The sequence below is a fragment of the Sapajus apella genome, unplaced genomic scaffold (genome assembly GCF_009761245.1).
Source record: "Sapajus apella isolate SASKATOON/1434 unplaced genomic scaffold, GSC_monkey_1.0 scaffold17, whole genome shotgun sequence".
Taxonomy (NCBI): domain Eukaryota; kingdom Metazoa; phylum Chordata; class Mammalia; order Primates; family Cebidae; genus Sapajus; species Sapajus apella.
The window spans coordinates 8,423,320-8,450,583 of NW_022436957.1; the positions used below are offsets into that span (position 1 = coordinate 8,423,320).

The window sequence follows — 27,264 nt, forward strand, 5'->3', positions numbered from 1 at the left end:
CATGGCAGAAGACGGAAGGTGAAAGGCATGTCTTACATAGCAGCACACAAGAGAGAATGAGAGCAAAGCAAAAGGGGAAACCTCTTATAAAACCATCATATCTCATGAGACTTATTTACTGCCACAAGAACAGTACAGGGGAAACTGCCCTCGAGATTCAATTGTTTTCCAGCAGGTCCCTCCCACAATACATGGGAATTATGGGAGCTACAATTCAAGATGAGATTTGGGTAGGGACACAGCCAAACCATATCAGCATCCTAGCTTACAGTTTTTACACTTAAGTTTCTAAAACCTAGATATTTATTTACTTTCTTCTGTAACAACCCTTTCCTGGAGTAATGAGTGTTATATGATCCAGCTGACCAAACAGTCAAAGAAATAGAGCTGCTATAGCAGAGTAAAGGAATGAAGTATATGGGGGTGGGAGGGAAACTTTGGTGACTATTTCAAAATATTGTCCTGCTACCCAATGAAAAGACACGTGGGGTAGAAGTCAGAAAAATCTGAGTTCAGGTTCTACCTCTGTAATGTATTAGCTGTTTGTGCCTTGCACAAGAAACTTAATTTATATAATCCTGTTTCCTCACCTATAACATGAAGACCTATCTTACACAATTGTTGGAAGAATTAGATAAAACATAGTAAGTAAAGCTCTTAGCAGAGTAAGGGCATATAGTCAGCTCTTAATAAATTTGAATCATCATTGTCCTTATCAAGATTATTATCAGCAGCATCACTATAGCTGAATTATCATAAGCAAATTGCTTAAGTCTCAGGGTCTTTAGTCTCCTAGTATATAAATGTGACTAAGAATTTGTACTTCTAAGCCTTTGTCTCAGCATTGAATGAGATGATGTACATGAAGCACTTTGTCACCCATAATAAGTTAGGTCATTGTGTCAGATACTGTCATTACTGCTCTGGAAATTGCAGGGTAGGGGATTGGAGCACAAGCCTGGGTATCCAATCAAAACCAAATAGAGGAACGTGGGTAGAAATTCAAGACTTTCAGGATGAAGATAACTTGAAAAGCGATCAAAAAGCCCTGAGAATCAGGGTTTGTAAACGTACCTAGATTCACCCTTGGGGCACTGAAACTGAGAGTTTGGCAGTGAACTTGACTTTGGGGACACATAGGTGTGCGGCAGTGTGACAACACAGTGACAGGAACAAGAGTGATTTCAGTGTTGTATCATATATGGGTGAAGGAGATGTGAAGAGATTCAGGGACCATTGGCATGTGCCCTATTTGGGTTGAGGTTAGGTTAGGAATGAAATCAGGGATGAACAAACTTTTCTCTAAAAAGGACCAGATAGTAAATATTTTAGGCTTTGCGGGCCATAAGGTCTCTGTCACAACTTAATTCTGCCATTGTAGTGCAAAAACAGCCATAGATGATATTAATATATAAATAAATGATTGTGGCTGTATTCCAATAAAATGTTACTTACAAAAATGGGGATGCGGAGAGGGCAAATTTAGCCCACAGGCCTTGTTTGTTGCCCTTTGACCTGAACCAATGAAGCTTAAAGAGACCAACCTGAAGATAAGAGTATATAGAGGCAGATAAATGAAGCAGAGGCTTTTAGCTAGAACTAATAATGACAATAAAGCAAATATTATGAACTCTCTGGCCACCTAAAATCCTTTTTGGAAAGTGGACAGAGAGGAAAAATAATAAGCAAACAACAAATGATAAACACCACAGACATCTGTGATGGCTTCCATGACCCTTTGTAATCTACCCCCTAGGGTGGCTTGTACCTATATTTTTACTCACTGGAAGGGATGTACACCTTCATTATAATCTATATAACACAATGTTATCACTATTTGCAAACTTGTCTTTCTCTGTCATAATTCTGTATGTTTCCTAATGATCATGGCCAATATTAGCGTAGCTCTGTCTTGTAACAAACCCAAAACTATATAGAGTGCCCGTCACAATAGGAGTTTGTCAATCACATGAAGTCCATAATGGGTCCTCCCGATTGGTAGACAGCTCTCCTTCAGAGGGTAATCCAGAGAACCAGCCCAGACCTTCTTCATTTTGTGACTCTTCTATCTTCAACACAGAGCTCCCAGTTTGTTCTTGTCAAACTGGCAGAAGGGGAAGATGATACAAGGATACATGGAAGGGTTTTACAAAAGAGGTGTACAACACTTTTCCTCCCCTTCCTTTGGCAAGAAACCAACCATATGGGTGAGTCTAGCTGCCCAGGTAGCTAAGCATTGTGGAGCTGTGTACCCAGGCAGTGCAGGGAGCAGTTTGGCTGAGCACATTATCAGTCTCTGCACAGATTCGGTTTTATTAATTATGTTAGCCTCCATGCCTTCCACTGTACTCACAATAGAATTAGAAAGAAAGAATTGTTTGCCGAAAGAACCATAAAAGTAAATTTAACACTATCCATGTTTAAAAAGATTACTATAATTTATTTGTTATTCTTGTAATGAAATCTAAATTAGTTGATAGACTTTTCAACGCTGTACCTGCAGAAGGTTCATTGCTCATTTCCTGCTTTTGCATATGCATTGATTTTAGCCTTGACCTCATATTTTTCAAACACCTCCATCACTTCATCAGTGTTAAGTATGTTTTCTCCATCTGCCTCATTTTTACTAACCTTTAAGTTCTCAACCCCTTTATGTCACCTTAGACTCCATTCATGAAATGAAGTATTTGCTAAATTGTTCAAATTACTATTCTGGAATTAACCTGCATTTAACCTTCCCCCATGCTGCCTAATCCAGTGTCAGATCATATACCCAGCATAATCAGAGCCACATTTATCCCCATCAACCTCTAATTTCACATTAAACTCAATAACCTATATTTCCTCTGGGAAAATGCAGTGTTTACTGCCCTTTGGTGTGGGGTTGTATTTATGCATTATGTGCATGATTTATATGTGAACTTGCAGATTAACAGCCTCCTGTCTCCTGACTGAATCCACATCCAAGCTATGTAGTTTCCTTGCATCCAATTCCTGTACTGTACTTAAGATGCAGAGATGTGGTGGCTTGAAATAGACATGCATCTGAAAGAGACAAGATCATGGCCTTACACCAGGGATTTCCCAACCTGAACCTGTGGCACCTTTAGGGTCCTCATCCCCCAAATGGTTGGGAGGTAGGACTATAGGCACTCCATGAGAGACCATTCATTATTGTACAGGTCTGTCCTTCAATGGAAGGACATTTAACATCTCTGATTCCATCCACTAATCCTGGTGGTGATCCCCAATCATTGGGGTATGCCTCCACTCTGTTGAGAACCATTGGAGATGATCACTATAAAAGCTTTATAGCTTAAACATACTATGATCAGTAGAAGATGCATCTCACTGTTTTCTTGAGGATAGAATTTTCAAATTCCTGTAGATGAATGGTTCCCCAATGGTGGGAATGTTCCAAAATGGCAGCACATTTATGAAATTGTTGAGAAGAGAGGAGATCTACTCTCTCCCTACCAGGAATCCCGATAATGTGCTAGCAGAGACTACCATCTTCATAAATGAGATACTAAGACAGTAGGGTTTAGTAATAAATGGGATCTTCAAAAGAGTCTTGGCTTGTATGTCTATAGGATAAGGCAGAAAAGGATTCCTTGAAAAAGCAAGATACAAACAAAAAATGGATTTTGTGCTCCCTTGCCACCCTTTTGCTAGTGTGTTTTTTCATAAACTTAGAAGCTGCTGAAAGAGGCACTTGAACCAAATTTTTTCTTAAAAGATAAAAGGAAGCAGCCACCATTTATTAAGCCCTCCTCTGGGAAGTATACACCAAATCCTCACACATCTCTGTGAGGGGGGTAATTGGACTGATTTGTGGTTGAGGAAACAGGATTAGACAAGTGCTGACTGTGTATCGGACTCTACTAGTGAGCTCTATAATTTGCTGAAGGTCAGTTGAGCAATACTTGATGAGGCCAGGAGGTAAATCCAGTGTCTATCTGTATACGTACGTTCTCTTACACCATGCTGCCACTCAGGGTGAAAGGAAGTGAATAGAGGAAAAACAAGGTGAGTTTTAGGAAAGAAACTAGTCTCATCTCTTTTCCCAGATGTAGCTCAGGGAAAGAGAGGCCCTAGCTGTGATATTAAAGGTCCAAGTTGACTTTCAGAAGTCCCCTTCCAGGAACCCTTAGACAATGTGTGGCTAATCTGCAGTAGCTGGTGTGGATTAACCACCAGAGGACCCTCCTGAATGGTGACAGCTGAGTAGCATTCTCTAAAACGTTGTATGACCTAGGCGAGGGGGAAAAAGTCCCAAGACATAACTAAGAATACATTTCCTATCATCCTATTGGGCAGGGGCTCAGAGTAGAGATAGATTCTTTAGAAAAATTAAGAAATGAGATATTTCTTACTACTAGTGTTATGGGTAAACATTTTGTACACACAACATTGTTTTGTTTTTTAACGTTAGACAAAATACAGAAGCCTGGAAAGCAGTGACCTTTTTTTCACTCTGAAATTCATTTTGATTCCACATACAGACATAGGAGCTCATGTCTATCAAATCAGGCTTATTCCAATGAGACTTCATTTTTATTTCTGCATCCTCTCTTATTCACATTCGATGGAGTTTAAATTAGTCTTTATTATGGGTACCAAGTTATTTACCACCATGTAGTAGACATTAAAAAGCAGTTAACAAACCACTTGATAACAACTTAAAAGATAAAATATACATTCATTTCTTCTATGTGGTACATATGTTAGGTATAAAAAATTTATAAATCTTCTCATTAGACAGAAACAATTGTAATATATTATTCCAAATAACATTTCACTTTCACATCAACATCTTTGCTCTTTAAAAAAATTCTGAGTATTTCACACTTAAACAACTAAGACAAAATTTGTTACCAATTCTGGGTCAAAAGATTTGTTATTTTTCCCCCATGTAAGAAATTATCACTGTTAAACATTCTTCTTTATCTTTTAGCTCCTTGCTGTTGTTCTATTTATATTTTTATGAACAAAATAGTCTATATGTCTGTGTCTAATAAATGAGATAGCTTTGTGGGCTGAGCATTCTTGGATTTTTATAAGAAACACGTCAGAGCTGAATTGATCACATGCTCTGAAACTCTCCCCCAGGGTGTTTTCATTTATATTTAATGTTAAATGAAGGATATTAGAAGTGGAACAGACTGTTTGTAATTGAATGCAATCAGCAGTATCAGCTCACTTTGAATTCCAGAAATGCCATTTGGAATGTTCTTTTTGGTAGAACACTTCAGGGTATCTGGGTAACATGGAGCTTGATCATTTCGAAACTGAATAACCAACCGCAATAACAAAGGAAACCACTCTTGGGATTTATAATAAAAAGTACCAAATTTGGAGAAAGCTTCTAAAAGTGTGAAAAAAATTTTAAAAACCACACATTTCTTGCCCATTGAACCCTACATGTATTATGTTTCTTAAGCACAGTGTGCTACTGGTTTCCATTATTTGGCAAAGTAACACATTATGTGGGAGGCCCTTAAAGGTAGCCTTCCCCTGTAATTTGTTTCCTTTACTCTATGAAGTCGATCTCTTTTTTTTTTCTTTCTTTCTTTTTTAATAGACAGAGTCTTGCTCTGTCACCCAGGCTGGAGTGCAATGGCACGATCTCGACTTACTGCAGCCGCCGCCTCCAGGGCTCAAGCGATTCTTCTCCCTCATCCTCCTGAGTAGCTGGGATTACAGGTGCCCACCACCATGCCCAGCTCATTTTTGTGTTTTTAGTGGAGACAGGTTTTACCATGTTGGCCAAGCTGGTCTTGAGCTCCCGACCTTAGATAATCTGCCCGCTTTGGCCTCCCAAAGTGCTGGGATTACAGGCGTGAGCCACTGCGCCTGGCCAAAGTCCATCTCTTTGGGCTCTCAAATATATAGTATGTCTTAAAAGTAGCATAGCTGTAACTAGTAAGAACCTTTCAGGTAAAAGAAACACAGTGCCAAATGGCTTAAGGGACAAAGCTAATTTCCTGGTTGGCAGAACTCAAAAGAGTGTGGGGTGGAGCTGGTGAGGCACCAGGGGTGTGGGGTGTTGAGGCCTGATGGTATCAGGAATTCTTTGCTGTCTCTGCCAACTTTCTTCCTGTGTTGGCTTTCTCAGGAGAGCTTTATCCAAGTAGCAGTAAGATTTTACAGAAACTCTAGGTTTGCATGCTACCAGCCTGACAACACGAGGGTGTGAAAGGCCACCATTTCCCAATGAGTCTAACTGGACTTCCTAAGCAGAGCTCACACTGGCCCAGTATGGTGACTGTCTACCTTCAAATGAGTCACTGCCACCCAGGGGGTGGAATATGCTAGGAGAAGCCAGGTCTCGGTCATATTCCTGCCCCTGAGAAAAGGAGATAGGGTGAGCCCCATCTGGATTTTCCGCAGCTGAGAGTGGGAAAGGTTAGTTCTGCAAGGGAAATTGGGTAGCCATTAATAAATGAATAGACTGAAGCCTAATCAAGCAGAGGAAACAACTGCCATACCAGCTGGTCATACTTGGCTACAGGTTGTTTTAGAGAAAGTTGTAAACAGAATTATAAGTTAGAGAAGAGTATATATATAGTCAGCCCATGTTCCCATCACCCAACTTCGGTAGTCATCAACTCATGACCACACATACTCCACATGCCAAGATACTTTCTCACCCTTAAATGACATTGAAACAAATCCCAGACATTACATTATTTTATCTATAATTTAGTATGTATCTCTACAGGATAAGCATTATTTACAAAATATAAAAATCCACAATGCCATTATCATGCCTTATAAATTAACAATATTTTCTTAATAGTATCAAATATCCAGTCAGTATTCAATTCTCCATGGTGCCATAAAATAATTTCTCATTATAGCATATTTGAATCAAGATCCAAATGAAGTCCATGTACTGTGATTTGTGGATATGTCTTTTAAGGCCTTTTAATCTATAGTTTTTCCTTTCATATCTCTTTAATTGTCTTTGAAAATATTTATTTATAGTTTTTTTTAAGTTTTTTGTCCTGTAGAGATTTACAGAGCCTGGATTTTGCTGATTGCATCTCCGGGTGTCATTTAACATGATCTTCTGTCATTCTGTATTTCCTATGAGAATTTATTTCACTTCCAGAGTGGGGGAAGCTGTGCACTTTCATCCTCTAGAGGTGTACTCTTTCTGTGATGTAAGCAGCTATTGATAATCTTTGCCAAGATTTATTAATTTATTAATGATTCAAAAGGGTGATGCTCTAACTCCATAATTTCTTCTTCAATTATTAGCTGAATAGCATTATAAAGAAAAACTATTTGGCTACCTCAAGGAATAGTTTATATGAAAGACAACAAATAACTTGATCCTGTCTCTTTATTTACCAGTTTTCAAACCAATGAGTTGTTTCACTGGCATTCCCACTAGGGAAACAAATAGTATTTTTTTTAAGTATCATTTTCATAAACTCATGGATTTAAGTATATCGGATATATTTATATCCATTGATGTTATTATTCTCATTGAAGCTCAACTCATCTCATCTTTGGTAGTGGGCGCCTATTCAAGTGAGATATCAAGTCCTCTCAAACCTAATAGTCTTAGTTGTTTCTTGGCTTTCTGATATGACAAAATGCTCAAGGTTTAACTTGTGTATTTGCTGTTCCAAATCTGGAATTAGTAATTTCTCCAAGGAGCCATGATTCCTTTTAGTGGGAAATGAGATGTAGTAATCTGAATGCTAGTGTGCTCATTGATAAGGACAGAAGTAAGAAATGTGTGTACATTTTTAAATGATAAAATACATCATGAGCTCATATTGATATGTCCAATTCAAATGCAGGACGAAAGGTTTCTATGTAACCTCATCTATCTTAAATCTTCATCCCTTCTTTCTCAAGCTGTAAATCCCAATGCTCAGTGACATCACTATAATCCTTCAACTTTATCCCACACTGCATGTGCAACAGCTTCAGAACAACAACACTACCACAAATAACATTTGAAGATATTTTTATTGCAGTTCCATTTTTCTCTATGGAATATCCAACCAATATATTCAAATGACTGTGTTAAAATCGCCTGAGGCCGGTTGTAGTGGCTCATGCTTTTAATCTCAACACTTAAGGAGGCTGAAGTGGAAGGATCACTTGAGGCCAGGAGTTCAAGGCCAGCCTGGGCAACAAAGTGAGATCCAGTCTTCACAAAACATTTTTTACTTTCCTTTAAAAATTAGCCAGGTGTGATGGTGTGCCTGTAGTCCTAGCTACTTGGGAGGCTGAGGCAGGAGGATTGTTTGAGCCCAGGAGTTGGAGGCCACAGTGAGTTCTGACTGTACCACTGCACTCTAGCTTGGGTGACAGAGTGAGACTCTGTCTCTTAAAAAAAAATCACTTGAGATAGTTCCCCTATGTAACACTCTGCCACTAACTGAATTAACGGATGCATTTATTTCATTTTATATATAATTCTTAGAGATGGCTCTTTTATTTAATTATGTTTTAAAATTAAGTTTAACTATAATCATGCCATCAACTGGATATGCAGATTCTGCATTTCATTTTAGATGCAATTTTTAGAAATTGCTTTTTAGAATTTAGAGTTTAATAATTATGAATACTATTTACATGATATCTAAGTCAAATCTATAAAATGTATATTAAAAGAAGTATGCATTCTTTGTTCTCTCCATCCTATTTCCGCCCCTATAGATAACACTTATTTTATATTTTATTTTATGGTCCATTCTTCTATTGTTTAATGTGAGCACATACTCTGATCCCTCTCTGTTCTTAGAAACAGTATTATACTAGACACACTTTTATTCATTTTGCCTTTTTCATATAACTGTGTATCTTAGCATTCATTACATCATGTTTTCTCAAACACACAAGTGAAAAAAAGGTGAGTAGGTATATGTGTGTAACATTTAGAAACTAGATGTATATTTTTGGTTTGTTTTTGTTTTTGTTTTTGTTTTTTGAGACAAGGTCTCCACTCTGTCGCCCAGGCTAGAGTGCAGTGCTGCGCCTGGGCTCAAGAGATCCTCGCACCTCAACCTTCTGAGTAGCTGGAACTACAGGCATGCCGCATCATGCCCAGCTAAATTTTTTTTCGTAGAGATGGGGTCTTGCCATGTTGCCCAGGCTGGCCTCAAACTCCTGGACTCAGGCAGTCTGCCCACCTTAGCCTCCCAAAGTATTGGGCTTATAGATATAAGCCACCACACCTGACCTGGAAGACATATATTTTTATTCTAGTGGTTGTCATTAGATCAATGCCTTTATATAATAGTTTAGTCCACCTACCCACCACACCTGCTCACCTTTTGTTCCTTGGCTATTGTCTATTGGTCTCCCTCTATGAACATTGTTGAAATTAGCTAAGTAACCTCTTCTTAGCTCTTTTTGCTCTTTCCTTGAACACTTGACTTTAGTTTCTTTCTACTGCCAATTAGTATTAATGTCTATAAGGCAAGCAGCTACCTAACTCTGCTGTTCATAACCTAATAGTCTTAGTTAGTTTCTTGGCTTTCTTATATGACAAAATAGATCATATTTTGTCCACTTTCCCTCCCACCACTGCATTGTCAGAATAGAGCCAATATGGGTGCTACCCGTCTCCCAGATAGCATCAGAGTCATGGCTAATACAGGTAAATATGTGTTTCATCCTCACCACTCTACTTCCATGGTTCCCACACTGGTTATTACGACTGTCTGCAGCTTGTTCTCTTGTAGATTCCCAGGATAAGAAATATCCCACTTCTTGTGAGGACCTGTAGGCAATTCCAGGGTTCTTCTGGTCTCCAAGTCATCAGAAGCCCCTTTTCCTTGCCTCCATTTCCTTCCACATGGATACGGTTGGTGGTTTGTCTCTACCAGCTCATATTCTGGCATTCATGGGAATAGCTCACCACTTATTTTTGCTGGTGATGTTGTCCATGGGGCTTTGGCTTTAACATCTGTGTTGCTTTCTCTCTTTTTATGGGAGAACTCAAGGAGATTCAAAAATGATTTTGCCAGCTTTACATAATCCTCCAGTGGCTGCAGAATTTATCAAAAAGTTTTGAGTGAAGAATTATTTATAAACATTCAAATATCTCTTGTGGTCATGCCGCACTTTAATTTGACTAATTAAACTCGAATTAATCCTGAAGTCCTGGTAGGCAGATACAGAAAAATGGTGATTTTTACAGAATTAGGTAAAATTTCATTTTTTAATAAAGAAAATTAATCATCTGTTATGGAAATATAAAACTTTGTTCTGCTGAAAACAAAACTTTTTTCCCTTGAAAGTGAATACATGATACATATGTAGTTTGCTGTGTACATTGTAAACATTGAAAATTTTATACTTATTGACATGAAAAAAGCCTAATTTTTAAAAGTACCTATTTATAAAGTAGTCTGGATATATTTGATCTATTTAAGGTATTGTTTTGCCAGTATAATTTTCATACTATATGTTCTTCCATGATTAATACATGTGAGTATATAATAATTCACAAATAGTAGACTCACAAATGCTTCAGAAAATAGTAGACTCACAGAATAGGTCTTCTTTCTTCTATAAATGAGGGTGAAGAGGCTCAAAGAGGTGTAGTATTTTCCCAGAGTTAGACAGCCAGTAAATAGCAGAGCCCAGAGTCAAATACAGAAACCAGGTGGGACAATGGACTGGGAACCATTGTACTAGACCACATGAAAGGGATTCTAACCATTACCAAAAAGTCTAAGTGTAAGACTTAGACTTTTCGTTTGTTTAAAAGGTAGTAAGGTGGCTGGGCGCAGTGGCTCATGCCTGTAATCCTAGCACGTTGGGAGGCCAAAGCAGTCAGATATCTTGAGCTCAGGAGTTCGAGACCAGTCTGGGCAACATAGCAAAATCCCATCACTACTAAAAATACAAAAATTAGTCAGGTGTGGTGGCTCACACCTGTAATTCCAGCTACTCAGGAGGCTAAGGCACGAGAATCGCTTGAACCTAGGAGGTGGAGGTTGCAGTGAGCCGAAATTGCACCACTGCACTACAACAGCCTGGGTGACAGAGCAAGACACTGTCTCAAAAAAAAAAAAAAAAAAAAAGGTAATAAGGAGTGAAAGGGGAAGGAGAAGGTAGTCAAAAGGCTTATATACTCTAAACATTGCAATTCAATAGATTTAAAATTTTTTCTTCCAAGTTTTATAAGCTATAATTCAGAGAGGCACCAGGGTGGTATCTGCCCACCTCTAGATTGAAAAAGAAATGGGGAATCAAGGCTATTTTAGGCATCTGTCAAGCTGTAATTACCTCTTTGCTCAGAAAAACCTTTATGTAACACTAATGCAGATTGGCATTTCTTTGGTTTAAAAGAACATTTCCAGTCATTCTTTTAATAGAATGATCTTTATTATGATGGTTATTTCAATATGTTTTCGTAGAGGGAAAATGTTCCCAGTAAGGCCTTGACATAGAGATTATACTTTTAATCTGGTCTGTTTCTTATTTACTTACAAGCTCTAATACTTCTTAAGAGTTTTCTTCCCCTACCCTTTGTAGTTCAGAAATTGTTGAATGGCTTTTATTTAAGCTTTTCAAATCAGCTGGAGTTGTTTACCAATAAGTCTATGTATACCTTCTACAAAAAGTTTACACAAAGTATGACCATTAAAAGGTGGGATTGAGCCAGACATGGTGGCGTGGACCTCTAATCCTAGCTGCTCCGGGAGGCCGAGGTGGGAGGATCACTTGACCCCAGGAATTCAAGGCTAGATTGGGCAACATAGTGAGACCCTATCTCTAATATTTGTTTTTTAAATGTGGGATTGAAATGACAATTTATAGAAAGAAAACCAATTTTTCATCATTAGGCACTTGTTCATTGTCTTAGAATGGGCTCCCAGAAGTTGACCCTGAAATGAGGGTCTATGTGTAAGTGACTTAATAGGGAGAGTTCTCAGGAAAGATAAATAGAGGGGTGGGAAGTGGGACCTGGAAGAAAGGGAAGGCAAACATAGATGAGGTGTCAGGCAAAGCCCCAGGAGGGTGATTTTGGCTCAGTCCACAGGGAAGTTCCAGATACTTTTTAAAGCCACACCTTAAGTTGTCCCGTCAGAGGCAGAGGGATAGAATGTTTATATGCCTCTCCCACCAGAGGATAGTCAATGGTTAAGCACTGCCTCCTGGGCTCACGTGCCCCTTCCCCTCCACGCTCTCAGGCGGTTCAGACTCAGTAAGCTGAGGGTAGTTCAAAGAGCCAAGAACAGGTGCTGGATGTTGAGAATGAAAGGACCCAGCATCAACTGCTGACTGCCTCTGGTGCTTCATTTCTCCTGCTTCCATCAGCACACCCTAGAGTTCCCAAGGACATCTTAAGCAGACAAAGGTGTGTAAGAAGTTCAAGTTCTGTTGTGTTTTCTAGAAACTTACCAAATCCAAAATTGGAGACTACATATATCTAAGTGCAATTTTTTATCCTAGCCCAACATTCCACATTTATTAATGATTGTCTCTAGAGAAAGGACTTGACAGTGAATTAATTTAACTAGAAAAAGATCGTTGCTCTAAAAGAAAATTATGCTTTTCTAATCTTTAACTCAGATTATAAATATGCAACCAAAGTAGCCAGAATCTTCTTACTGGGGTGATGGATCACCAGCCACTGAAATGCCATTTGAAAGAATGGATGGTGTTTTAAAGCAATTATCCTATTCATTAAGACTGTATCTGTGCAGAGGAGAACCAAGTACAGTGGAAATGTTTGAGTCCCAGGCACTTCCTTGGGTACTTGGCGTATTTAATCATTACATGAATCCTGTAAGGCAAGTAAGTATTATTTTTCCTATTTTAGAAGTGAAGAACTAAAGCTCATAGAGAAAAAAAATGTATTCATTTAGTAAGTATTTAGTAGGCATCCACTGTGTGTTAGGCATGATGCAAGGCACTGGTTATGGGATGACAAACAAAATGAACCTGGTCCCTTCCCTCCTTGAGCATACAGCCTAGTAAGCAAGAGGTGAAACAAGCAAATACATAGGTTACAAATGGTGGTAAGTGTCAGAAAGGAAAAGAACAGGACACTGTAAGGCATAATGACAGCACAGGAGTAGAAGACTCATAGAAATCCTCAATGAGGAAGTGACATTTAAGTTGAGACCCGGACAATGGGAAAAGCTAACCAGGCAAAGAGTGGGAGGAGAGAAAGAACTTAGAGTGCTTTGGGAAGTGAAACAAGAATGATATCGCAGTTCCTGGCCAGCCAATAGGAAAGTGGTATGAAAAGACTAGAGAAAGGAGCAGGAGCGAGGTGACTGAGGGTCTTCTAGGTGGGCAATTTGGGCCCACAGGCCAAATCTGGCCTACTACCTGTTTGTGTAAATCAAGTTTTATTGAAACATAGCCACCACTGGGCATGGTGGATCATACTTGTAATCCCAAAACTTTGTAAGGCCAATGTGGGTGAATTACTTGAGCCCAGGAGTTTAAGACGAGCCTGGGCAAGATGGGGAAACCCCATCTCTACAAAAAATACAAAAAATTAGCCAAGTGTGATGGTATATGCATTTAGTCCCAGCTACTTGTTAGGCTGAAGTAGGAGAATCACCTGAGGTCCAGAAATCTAGACTGCAGTGAGTTGTGATGGTGCCATTTAACTCTGGCCTGAGCGACAGTGTGAGACCCTGTCTCAAAAAAAAAAAAAGAAAAGAAAAAGAAGAAAACACACATTCTCTATGGGCCCTTTTGCTCTGTGACTACAGAGTAGAGTAGTTGCAGCCAACCATCTGTTCCACAAAGCCAAAAATATTTACTATCTACCTCTTTACAGAAAAAGTGTGCTGACCCCTGGTCTACACCTTGGAAAGAAGTCTGGATTTTACTCTAAGAAAGAGAAGGAGCCATTGGAGGGTTTTAGGAAATAGATTCAAATAATCCAATTTTGTTTTGAGATGGAATCTTGCTCTATTGCCCAGACTGAAGTGCAGTGGCATGATCTCGGCTCCCTGCAACCTCCACCTCCTGAGTTTTAGCAATCCTCCTTCCTCACCCTCCTGGGTAGCTCAGATCACACCTGGCTTTTTTGTGTTTTTAGTAGAAGCTGGATTTCACCATGTTGGCCAGGCTGGTCCAAACTCCTGACCTCAAGTGAGCCTCCTGCCTCAGCCTCCCAAAGTGTTGGGATTACAGGCGTGAGCCACCATGCTAAGCAAATCATCCAATTTATATTTTTAAAATATCATCCTGAAGAGGGCCAGGCCCCAGATATAATGTATAAGTTCTCAGCAGTATTCAATGCCATGAGAGTAGATGAAATCACTTAAAATGAGATTAGAAAAGAGTGTGAATGGAGGAGAGTTTGGAGGACTGAGTTCTCAGGTGCTCTAACGTTAAAAGATTAAGAGAAAGAGGAGGGATTAGGAAAGGAGGCTGAGGAGGGATGGCCAATGAGGTAGGAGGAAGGAAGGTAGTAATACTTCCCAGAAGCCAAGTGGATAAAGCATTTCAAGGACGACGTGAGTAGTTCTATCAGATGCTGCTAAGAGGTCAGGTAAGATGAGAAATGGGAAATGGCTATTAAATTTAGCAACATGAAAATCATTAATACTTTGAAAAGAGTGGTTTTGAAGTGGCACGTGTGAAAGCCTAATTCAAGAGAAAATTGGAGGAGATACGTTTTCTCCTAAATGTAAGCAAAAAAATGGGGTAGTAGCTGAGTGGACCAGTCTTGACCTGGTCTGAGCCTACACATGTTGAGGGAATCATGGTTTTTCCTGTCTTACAACACATTTATTCAATAAAATCGTTACTAAATGTCTACTAGGTGATATAATCCCCAGCCCTCCCTCTAAGAGTGATGGTTTTGTGCTCAGCAGGCCACCTGGTAGTGGTGGAGGTAATTGGCCCTCTGAAATGTGGCTGTCTTCTGACTTCATGACCCTCTGAATTCACACTCTCAAAATAAGTTTGTAGCTGGAGTTCCTTCAATCATAAGCATAACTTTAAAATACGAGTCTTGCATGTAATTTGGTTGACTGATATTTGGCTTAGGTTTAGTTGAAGTACATGTTTAAAATATCCAATGACTTTACATGATTTGATCTCCAATACTTAATGATTTTGTGGAATATTAACTTCACAAAATGTTTTGTGAAAAACAAAATCAGAATAGTAAGTGAAAGATGTCTCATTGTCTCTTCCACCTTCTGAATTTCCTCATACTCATTTATATTAGTGGAAATGCTAAATTCAGAGTGTTTAATGTCCATGAATGCATTCTGTTTCTCAAGCAAGTGATAACAAGAACTAAACCCTTGAATAGGTTAAAATACTTTACAATGCAGTTTTAGAATAAAATGATTAGGCTGATGAGGGTTATAAAGGGTTTCCTTTGGACATAAATAATTAAAAATTTAGTCATTATATACTTGAGGTACATGGAACTCTTGATTGAATAATCCTGGTATGCTTTCACTAGTTGTTACACATGATTAAACTTTTCACCTGTCACATACGTATCTTACTGTCTCTAGGCCAGGAGTCCCCAACTGTTTTGGCATCAGGGACCATTTTTATGGAAGACAGTTTTTCCACGGACAGCAGTGGGGGGATGGTATGGTTTCCAGATGAAACTGTTCCACCTCTCATCATCAGGCATTAGATTCTCACAAGGAGCATGCAACTTAGATCCCTCGCACGTACAGTTCACGATAGGGTTTGTGCCCCTATGAGAATCTAGTATAGCTGCTCATTACATTAGATCTGACAGGAGGTGGAGCTCAGGCGGTAAATGCTTGTTTGCCTGTTTACTGCTTGCCTTTTGATATGTAGCCCAGTTGGGGACCCCTGCTCTAGGCTTTCTGATGCAAATGGTTTTCTTTATATAGCTACTCTTATATTTTTAATTGATGGTTTTTCTATTACATCTTCTTATAGATTACAATCTATAACAACTTAGATTGTTATAAACAAAAGCATTTTCTCATTGAGATATAATTCCCATACTATAAAAGTCACCCTATAAAAGTGTATAATTCAGTGGCTTTTAGTGTATTTGTGCAACCATCAACCATATCTGATTCCAGAACATCGTCATCCTCAAAAGAAACCCTGCGAGAAGCATTATTGTTACAACTTAATTTTATATCTACATAGATTGGCATTCTCTCCCCAAAAGTAACCTTAATCCTGATTTTACAGTAAGCACTTCTTACAATGTTACCACCCAGATATGCATTTCTGTACACCATAATCCCTGTGGCCCCCTCTCCATCCACCCTTTTGAGTCTGTCTTTCTAAGTGCCTCTTTCTCTTCCTAACAGTTTATTTGTTGAAGAACCTGTAGGGTTTTCCACTTTGGAAATTTCTTGATTCTGTATTCATGCTATAATTAAGAAAAGTATTTTTCAATATAGGAAAGTAATCAGGATTCTACTTTAAATATCCAAAATAAAATTTGTTTCTGCGTGTGTGTGTGTGTGTGTGTGTGTGTGTGTATTTGTTTTTACCCTGGCACGCTATGCGGAAAATGGAATCTAGGAGACAAGAGTGGCAGTAAGAAGCCATTAGAAGTTTTTGAAAGAGTCCAGATGGGAAATAACAGCTAGAGGACTGGACAAGCGCAGTGGTTTTGGTGTTAGAGAAAATCTATGTGTAGAGCAAAGATCGGTAGGATTTCGCGTCGTATTTGATTTGGAGACTCAGACAGGGAGAAATGAAGTATAACTTCCAAATTTCTAGCTTGAGCCCTGGGTGGATGACAGTGCCAGTCAATGAGATGAGTCAACTAGAAGTAGCAGAAATAATGTGGGTGAGTAAATAAGTTTCAGTTGCTCAGAGTTCTCCATTATTAAATCCTAGGCCTGCATAGGAGACCAGGTCTTCATGCTTTTCCAGTGAACAGCATGGTCTCCTGTTGGAATCATCACATGAGCTTACTGTCAATTGACACAAAACCACCAACACTGCATTTTTTCACTGCCATTACTTGGAGCAGTTCTGTAATAAGGCCACAAAGAAATGGTCGAAGTGATTTTAGGTCGATACATTTGTAACTTTGCAGCCTTGTCTTTACATTTTATAGACTTTATATATAATTAGCATTATGCATAAGCATGAGCTAATTTTGAGCTCATCTTTTTTTTTTTTTTTTTTTTTGAGATGGGGTCTCGCTCTGATACCCAGGCTGGAGTACAGTGGCATGATCTCAGCTCACCGCAACTTCCAACTTCTCTCAAGTAGCTTGGACTACAGGCATGTGCCACTACGCCCGGCTTATTTTTTTTTATTTTTAGTGGAGACAGAGTTTCACTGTATTGCCCAGGCTGCAAGCTCATCTTTAAAATAAAAAATATTTTAGACCATTGATTAAAATCTTTCACATGTAAATTAAATATGTATCTGCATTGGCTATGCAGAGAGCATCTTTGGGGACATACAATACAGGGCTTAAAATAGTTGGGCTCTGTCACCATAGCATTCATTTTGTCTCTGGCAGCTGTGAGGCACCCACTCAGCAACATTTCTGAGGTCCTAATTTGAAATGAGGAAATTCTAGAACTGTGCTTAACCCTAGATTTGGAAGGGTGTGTCTCTGAAGCAAGATCTCACATGTCTGTGGTTCACCTTCCCGTCTAGGTAGCTAAGAGGGCAGAAAAAAAGCTGCTCCTGATGGCCCCACTACTCTGCCCAGGCTGAATGGAATGTCAAGCTCTAGGCCACCCCCACACAAGTCTCCTTAAGAAACAGACCCAGCCCAGGTTGGAATCTGGCATAACTTGGAAGCTAAAAAATGACACATTTAGCCACATTTCAAATTCAAATTGAAAGTACCACTCACATTTACTCAGTTTCTGGAGATAAGTATGGAAGGCTTTTATTTCCCCTTCTTTAAGTGAATAGCAATTCATTTACATGGAGAAACTGCATGTGAATAACAGCAAAGCACATCAAGAGTGAGTTACTAACTATGCAAACTGACTGCTTAACCTGTTCTGTTCAGACTTCCCCTAACAGTTTTATTGAGCATATGCTTAAAAATATATTTAGATGATACATGGCATGAGTTTCAAAGAGACCATTAAGGTCTCATTTGGGCAGAGAAAAATGCATTTTTTAAAGAACCATTAATGTGTGTTTCTATAATTGTGTCTTATGGTGTTTTTAATATTGCTGCCGTTTATCAAATATGAAAAATCAGACTTTACAATATTATCAAAATAATATTCATACAGTAGTAGTCTCCTACCCATTAAATATTACCTGCTAATCCCTTACCATTGTTTCTAACGTATTATGATTCATTCAGATCTCATTATGTCTTATTGCATGCTGCTTTTCATGCATAGTATCTAATATTATGCATCAGGTAGTTTTTTAAACTCTTACTCTTTAACTCAATTTTTATTTGCCCTTTCTTATCCCCTTACTTCCCTATAGGACATTTTCCTCTCTTACCTAGTTGAAGATTAATCTTCCTTGGACATTAAAGAAACTCAAGAAAAAAAGTACTTAGTTTAAGAGACAAAAATTTGCTTATATTTTTAAGTAGATTTTTGCATGCATTTTGGTTCGCACCCTTTTTAATTCTGAAACTTTGAACTCTGGCTCTGGACATGAGATTAAGCTTCCATTTAATGGCAGGAGTGAAAAATATAGGAACATTAAAAATAGAAATCACTATCTCCACCATCCCTGTTCTTCATAGCCTTGAAAGTAGAAAGAGTAAAAGGCAAATGTAGTGTTAAACTCCAACCTGTTATTATTTTAGAGAATAGATAAGGAATTAGTCTAAGCTATGCTCTAGGGTTCTGTAGGAAGGAAGCTCTTCCACTACTTCTGTTTTTCTTGCTTTTCCTTTTTAACCCCAATGGATATATACTTTTGAAAAGTAATCTTTATATAATTTTTCATGTAGTAATTTAATAGCTTTTGTGAGTGAAACATTTTTCTTTTTTATACAGTCAACCCAAATGCAGACAATAAGCCCTATTAATATAAAACAGAAAGGTCTCACAATTCAGTTGCAGGGTTAGTGTGACCCAAGTTCGTCTTCAAAGCAGTATTTCCCAATAGACAGGAAAACAAGATTTCTTTCTGCTTTGCTGTGGATAAAATATCACTATTGATCAATTTATAAATAATTTTTCTAGGTTGAAGCTAAATTCAAACATGGGAGGCACACTTCAGAAATGTAGTATGAATCCCCTAACCTCTTTCCCTCAGTAAAAACTGTATCATGGTTCACTGAAAATCTGTCAACTTTCCGAGAGGATTGGAACGGCTAGGTTTTCCGAGATTTCAAAATAGCTGTGTTTGAACTACGTACCTATTCTTCCTTAACCTAATTTTTACCTGTGGTAAGAAGGTACATTCCATCCTGTAGCTGTTCATAAACGGTTTCTACAAATGTCATCTTTGAATTGAAGCCTCTTCAGGGATGTTATCTGTATTCCTTGCATGTTAAAAATAGCATTTCTCTGTTTACATTTGTCTCCTCTTCCCCTCTATGTATATGAAAGTTACCAACTGGAAAAATAGTTTACGGTCTTTACCACTGTCTTATTGTTAATATTCAAATACATGTTCAATCCTAGTAGAGCTCTGTCTTGTTCCAATTCTGATACATGTAAATTGGGAGGCAGTGGCTATGACCATTAACCCCTAGGAACACCTGGGAGCCCCAGCTCCTTCTGGCTCCAGGATAACATTATACATAGGCTCCCCTTAGTTAATTTCACCTGAATCTCACCTTCTTGTTCTTGAACCACTCAAAACGTGAGGCCTCAGGGCACAGATTTCCTCTGGTACCTGCTTCTCTGTGACACCCAGTTATTCCTTCTCCATGATTTAATGCATTCCCTCTGACTAATTGGTCTTAGTTTTGGTTCCTTCACAAACCAACTCTGAGACAAGGATTTGTGTGTATATAGTTGATCTGGGAGGTGATCCCAGGAAATACCAGTTAGATGCTAGCAATGTGAGACCAAGAAGGAAGACGGTCAATAAAATGTAAGTTAACAAACCAATTGCCACTGTGGCAACTGGAGCTTCATCTTCTTTGGGAACTCTAGGATCAGTGTAGAACACATGCCTTGGAATTATTCAGTTGAGTGGTGAGGGAGTTGAGATATTTATACTCTAATTCTTGTCAGGTACTAAATGAGGACTTCTCTGTGGGGCCATTCTCCAGAACTTCTAGCTGACTGTGTGCGGTCAGGGTGGACTTTAGCAGGCAGAGAGAGCCCGTAGGCAGGTGGAAATGATAAAGGCTCCTAAATTGTCTGCTGTAATTCCTAACCATTTCTACTGCACCCTCTTGAACACTCACTCTATTGCAAATGTAATGACCTTAACATTTAACCTCTTTACCATTTTCCAAGCCCTTGCCCTTCTTTTGTGACCATGTTGAAAGGAGGCTCAGTCCTTCTCATGCCACTTAAATCACAGGGTCAAGAGGTAGTATTGGCATTCTCCTGGCTTCCCATGATTAATTTATAAGCCATTATTCTTTCACCCTAGTGCAAACTTGCTCCTTTTTTTTAACTACTTATGCCCTCCAACAATATGACTTCAGACTTTCTCTGAATTTCATGTTATTCCTTACTTGTATTGAAGACTTTGATACCTTCCAAGTACCCTACCACACTCCAGATAAAAATCAGCATTCAAATATCCACATGGATGAACTTACCTTTTTAGTTTTTCTATCTCCTCAACTTCAGGTGCCTTCTCGACCATTCCCTTTCAGCCAAGCACTCCCAATCGCCACATCCCCATCCTGTTTGACCTGCATAACTGAACCTCCTCTGACACCATAAATTCACAATATCCCAACTTTGTAATTATTCTATTACTAAAGAGTGGTTCTCACTAGAATTATTCTCATCAATGCTGTCCTTCCCAACTCCTTCCAGTCTTCCTTCATAGACTTCTCTCTCCCAAAAGCCACTGACCACTCATCTTGTGTCTTAATTATACTTGGTGGTATACTTTTCCTTAAGCAGACCCCATGCATTCCTACCTGTAGTCCTCTTTTTACCTACAATGCCCCTGGAAACTGCATTCCTTTCCAGTGCTTACCCATTCATCAAGTTCCAGCTCAAACACAGCTTTTTCAGTGGTTCTTCACCAATTTCCCTGCTATATCTCACACGTTGGGGTCACTCTCTTCTTGTTCTGTATTTCCAAGATACTTGTAGTAGCTCTGCTTTGCAACTGCCAAATTCTAGCCTGCCAGGTGAAGTCAGTAAATTATTTAGCCTTTCTGTGCCTCAGTGTAATCAACTACCAAATAGAGAAAGTGATAGTTACCTGGTAATGTCATTGTGGAGATTAAAAGAAACAATGTGTGAACATGCTTCAGAACCCAAAGATGAACATAACATGTGTCTTTATTGGGCAGCTGTAAGGAACCAATAGAGCAAAGCAAAACCTTTTATGGGAAATTTGAATACTGATAATGACTTTACTGTGGATAGAAGGAAAGGACGTTGGTGCACATAGCCTGGGTTGGATTCCTGACTCTAGTTCAAATGAGTTGTATGGCCTTGAACAAGATGCTTACTCCCATTGAAGAGAGCCTCATGTAAAAAGTGGAAATAATAAAACCTACCTTGAAGAGTTATTGATGACTAATGAATGCAAGTGGGCATAGTTCTGATAACTTGAAGTGAAATGGCTCCCAGTATTCCCTTATTATCTCTCACTCAGGCCAGTACGGGTGGAGCACGCACCCTGGGCAAGAGGCAGTGTTATGTGACCTACCGAGGTCTGAGAGACAGTGACTGTCAGCCCCATAAGATGAGATTCCATCCTGGGAGACTGCACTGCTGACTTGGACAAGTGTCAAGATCCTGCTTTAGGAATGACAGGCTCAGACAGAAGCTCTGGGGACATGTAGCATGCATGTGTGAGGACAGAGAGAGGAGCAGTTCTTTACGTGTCCTTGAATTGAGTCAACTCCATGTCTGAGCTAGCCTCTCCTCCGTATCTTCTGGAATGCTCTCCCTCAGAGCTCTGAAGACAACAATTAGTGATAATAATTACTGATTACTAATAATTTTTATTGATTTAATAACAATAGCAGACACAACCATTTATGAAGACATGGTTCAGGGCTGTGTGTGCCACATCTCATGTGCTACCCCCCTACTTTATCCTGCCCCTCCTGACCCAGATGCTATCCCAGGGTTGAACCTGCAACTCAGTCTGCAGCAAGGACCCTACTACTATAGCACTATAGCACGAGTGGATAAATTTGGTAAATGAGAAGATACGAGGATTTCTTCTAGCACCTGAATTCAAAGTATTTTAATTTCTGGAGCCTCTGTATCTTCATCTCTAAGTGGGAATAATAATACCTAAGTCCTAACATAATCGGAAGAGTTCTTGATAAGCATACAGTAGATGTGAAGTAAATGATTGCTTATACTGGTGATTTCTCTGATAACGTCCTTGTTGACCCCCATAGATCCCGACCATCCTTTATTCCTCTCTGTATTGAAACCTTGTGCAGAGTAGTCTTCTGATGAAAATAGTCTAAGCCATGTGACCTCAGGTAGCCAAGCAACCTGTTTATCTCTTCTCCTGATTTATTCTCTCCCTTCTTTAAAGAGAGACCATCTTTCCACCCATCTGCCCCTGCAGAGCAGTTTGTGGACGTTGAAGGGTTGCCATGGACACCAGTAGACCTGGAGGCACATGGGCAAATCTGGGAAGACTTCAAAGGGTTGATCACTGGACAGTGTTCTGAGGAAAGAGGTTGAGGTGCCATTTGTTGAAGACAAGGTAGCAGGAAGTTCTAGATGAATGACATTGCACAAAACACAGGAAGTGATATACGGGACTCATCAACTTGAAGCCTAAGCACGTTGGGTCTCTAGAGGAAACCCATGTAATTTTAGGTCCAGTTCAGTTTCCACATCTTCAGTATGCAAACAGAAAGCAGGAGAGTGTGAGGGACTTGTCTACACTTACTTCTAGCCATCTATGGCATCCTTTGTTCTGCTCCTTGAGTCTCAGGTCATTCCATAGAATGGTGGCCCCACAGAGGCAGGGATTATTTTCTCTTTTATTCACTGGTCTATCCACAGAGTCTAAAACCATCTTCCATGCATAGTAGGCACTCATCAAATATCTGTTTAATGAATTCCAGTGGTCTTTGAAGTTGAAGTGTAGGTGAAGATAAGAGGAAGTGAGTGGAGAGCTACTGGAGGTGTTTCCTACTAGGGAAAATGATTGGAAATCTTACTTGAAACTGAGTTGCATTTGGAAATCATCACAGTATTTCGAGAAGGGAAGTGATGTGATCAACATGAATACCTCACCAAGATGGGTCAGTTTTCTTCCAAATAGACCAGAAGAAAGGAGACAGGAGGCACTCCACTTCTTGCTAAAACATTATTTTCCCCATATATGGTTATTGAATGAATGAATTTGAAAAACAATTTATGTATCGGTGTCATTGAAAACCGTAAGCTTCTTATCTCACCTGACAAAGTCGAACATATCCATAGAGTGGAAGATAGGAATTAACTTCTCTCACTATAAATTGTAACAAGTTGCCATTCAGCCTGGCCTTCTGAAATGCTCAGTTGAAAATAACAGTTGCAGGTACTGGCCTTTGCAGGCTAACTCCCTTAGAGCATGCAGCATCAATGCTTGCCCTTGGGAATAGACATTTACAATTGCCAGGGAAAGTAATCTCTGTTGTGTGCTAAAAACACAGAACACAATGATGGAAATGATAGCAATAAGTATGCCAACAAGATGGACATGATTCTCTTAGCAAAATGCACAGGGGCCATGCTAATCTTCTCTGTATCATTCCAATTTTAGTATTTGTGCTGCCGAAGCGAGCACCAAAATGTATATAAAATCTAGATACTTCACGGACAAGGGCATGAGCAGAAAACATTCTCACAAATGCTCCACATCCTACGTAGCTGCGTGTCTGGGCAGTTTATTGAAGCAAATGTAATGGCCAAGAAGTACTTTAAATGAGCTATTTCTTGCATCCTTAAATGATTTTCTCTCCCTTTTCTCCCTCAATCCCTGCTCTCATCCACCCACTAGGATTTTTTTTTTTTTTTTTTTTGGCAATCTTCAAGGAAAAATAATAAAAAGAACTGGAATTTACATAATACCTTCCTTCTAAGACACTAAAAGCAGTTCACCCATCTATAATTTATCCTTACAACAATCCTCTGTACAAGCCTGTTATTATTATTATTAACATTATTTCAATTTTGCAGTCACATTGCTTGCTGCTGAGAAATTTAGCTAACACCTCATTTCTTGAACAATTTTAGCCTCTTAGCACATCTATAAAAAGGGCTTCAACTGCCACCTCCCATTTGTGATTGTGCCATGTATTCCATTACAGTCTCTGACCCTCTGTTTAATTTTCGTTTAAAAATATATTAAATTCCTTTATTGTGAGAGCACTGCAGGACTGCTGAACAGAAGGTGAAGTGAGCGTTGAAAGAGAACAGAATCAAACATAAATATCTTCCAAACCAAAAAGGAAATGGAAAGTAACTGTCAAGGCAAATTGATTTGAATTTCGTAAGAATGTGATTTTTTTTAAAAATTTGACTCAGAATATGAACTATTCTAACAGCATCAACTTGGCAGATGACACTACCTGTCTCTTTCTAATCTCTTGCAGTCTTTCAAATTCCAAATTTGTATTGGCTTCAAAATTTTTAAATCTCAAGAATGTTTCCAGCTCACTGAATTTCTCTAGTCATCTCACATTTCCCATATCAACAGGGCCTCCCATGGGAATGACCCTGAAAAGGCATGAGCCATTTGCAAATGGTCTCTTTTATTTGCCCCAGCAATCATTTTCTTCCTTTGCCCACTACCTAATTTACTTTTAACATAAACAGGTTTCATTCAGCAGACTAGATGTTGAATCTTCCCCATCTTCTTCTCTTATTCATTTATAGTTTTATATGAAAGTTCCATTCTTCTCTCCATATAATACCTGCCCTGCTATTAGATAGGACTGTATCAGTCAGCTGTTGCTTCATAACAAATAATCACAAGATCTCAGTGGCTTACTGAATACATTCTTTTTTGCATTGTGGTAAAATATATACAACGTAGAGTTGTCCATTTTAACAATTTTAAATGTATAATTCAGTGCCATTAATTATATTCACAGTATTATGCAACCATCACCTTTATCTATTTTTAAAACTTTTTCAGTGCTCCAAACAGAAACTCTGTATCCATTGAGCAATAACTCCCCATTTCCCCTTTTCCAAGCCCCCAGTAAACTCTAATCTACTTTCCAACTCTGTGAATCTGCCTATCCTAGATATTTCATACAAGTAGATTCAATATTTTGATATTTCTCCTTTTGTGCCTGGAAATAAGTGTTTCTTTCTCATGCATCTGCAAACTGGATGGGATAGCTCTGCTGATCTTGGCTGGGCTTGCCAGGAAACTACAGATTAGTTTCAGATCTATTTCATATTTCTCTCCTCCTCCTTGGAACAGAGGGCTGCACAAGGCAATACGGAGCAGGAGAGAGCAAGCAGGAACAGGTGACAAGGCCTCTAAAAGATTAGGCTCTGAACTGGTACACTGTCATTTCCACAGCTTCCATTGGCCAAAGCAAGTCATTGGCCAAGCCCAAAGTCTAAAGTCAGGCAAGTAAACTTCAGCTCTAGTGGGAGATTGAAAAGTTACATAAAAATGCATGAATACAGGGAAGGTTAAAGAGCTCAGACCATATCCTACTTGGTAAAATGTAAGTTCTGGAGTTGAATGGACCCCACTCTACCACTTTTTAGCCATGTAGCTTTATGAAAAGAGATTTAATCTTTCTGAACCTTGTTTCCTTATCAGTAAATTAGGGATAATAGTATTACCTATCTCACAGGCTGCTGTAATTATCATTGAAATACTCTAAATTTGCAGTAAAAAAAAAATGCAAGCAATATTATTGTCATTCTTAAAACATAAAGAATAGAAAAAGCAACCAAAGCCAATGAAACTTTTTTATCTTTGCTTTTCACTGAGCAAAGGAAGTTATAGGTTAGTAGAGGATGCTGGAAACCATGAAAGTTCACAAAGGGAATTAGAATTGCAGACTAAGGCCTGTTGGTACTTGAACCCATAGTAATCATTTTGTCTATTGTTATTGTATTTTATTTTAGTAATATGACCTTTTATTTTATGTAAACCTAGCCCATGATCTCAGTGCATAAAGCAGTGGAGGGGTTCTGGTTGAAAAGACACAGGGGTATTCAGGGATCTGCCCACTGACAAGAATCCCTGTCTCAGAAGGGTTGCATGGAGCATAATTTGAAAATCACATTTTTTTTTTAGATGGAGTTTTGCTCTTGCTGCCCAGGCTGGAGTGTAATGGCATAATCTCGGCTCACAGCAACCACCTCCCAAGTTCAAGCAATTCTACTGCCTCAGCCTCCCAAGTAGCTGGGATTACAGGCATGTGCCACCATGCCCAGCTAATTTTGTATTTTTGGTAGAGATGGGGATTCGCCATGTTGGTCAGGCTGGTCTCGAACTCCTGACCTCAGGTGATTCACCTGCCTTGGCCTCCCAAAGTGCTGGAATTACAGGCATGAGTCACCACACCCGGCCAAAAACCACTAATTTAATCCAAGCTTCCTCTTCTTCCAGATGACAAAAATGAAGCCCACTTGTGTAATATGATTTGCCCCCAAAATCACATAGTTAAGTGATGTCGGAGCAAAAAGGAGAATAAAACCTCTCTTCCTAACTCCCTTGCCCATACCCTGCTGGCTTCTGTGAACTTTTAATGGCCTTGTTGATAACAGCAACCTCTTCTGCCTTTTATCTCCTCTCTTCTTTTACAGTTTGTCGTTTGTTCAGATATATTTCATTTATAGGCAGGTTGCACTCATTTAGCAGCCATGATTCTGCCCATTTAAAGAATGCAATGTGTTACTGGTAAAAGAAATATCCATCTCCATCAGCAAAAAAGGGGAAGAAGGAAATGAAAAAGTATATACAGAAGATATGTAAATAGACACAAGAAACATGTGAATATGTATATTCATTCTTCTATAAATGTACTCATATATATACACACATACACACTCATACATACACATACATACACACCATTTTGTGAATCTGACATATAATAGACAGTCCATGAGATGGAAGTCAAAGCTCTATCATGCAATAGCTGTAGGGCTTTAAACAAATCATTCAGCATCCCTGAGTTCAGCATCCTCTAGGTAAAATGAGGCTAAGAATCGCTGCTTCACAGGGATGTTGCAAGCATGAATATGTATGAGAAAGAGAAGTTTA

The 27,264-nt window shown here is 39.0% G+C and overlaps 1 protein-coding gene and 1 pseudogene across 7 annotated transcripts in view; one reads left to right on the top strand and one right to left on the bottom strand.

The window, feature by feature from the left end:
* FRMPD4 (FERM and PDZ domain containing 4) overlaps nt 1–27,264 on the top strand; it is an 895,030-nt gene that overhangs the window by 785,396 nt on the left and 82,370 nt on the right. The gene's annotated exons all lie outside the window — the stretch shown is intronic.
* Nucleotides 23,714–23,811, bottom strand: LOC116556843 (annotated as a pseudogene).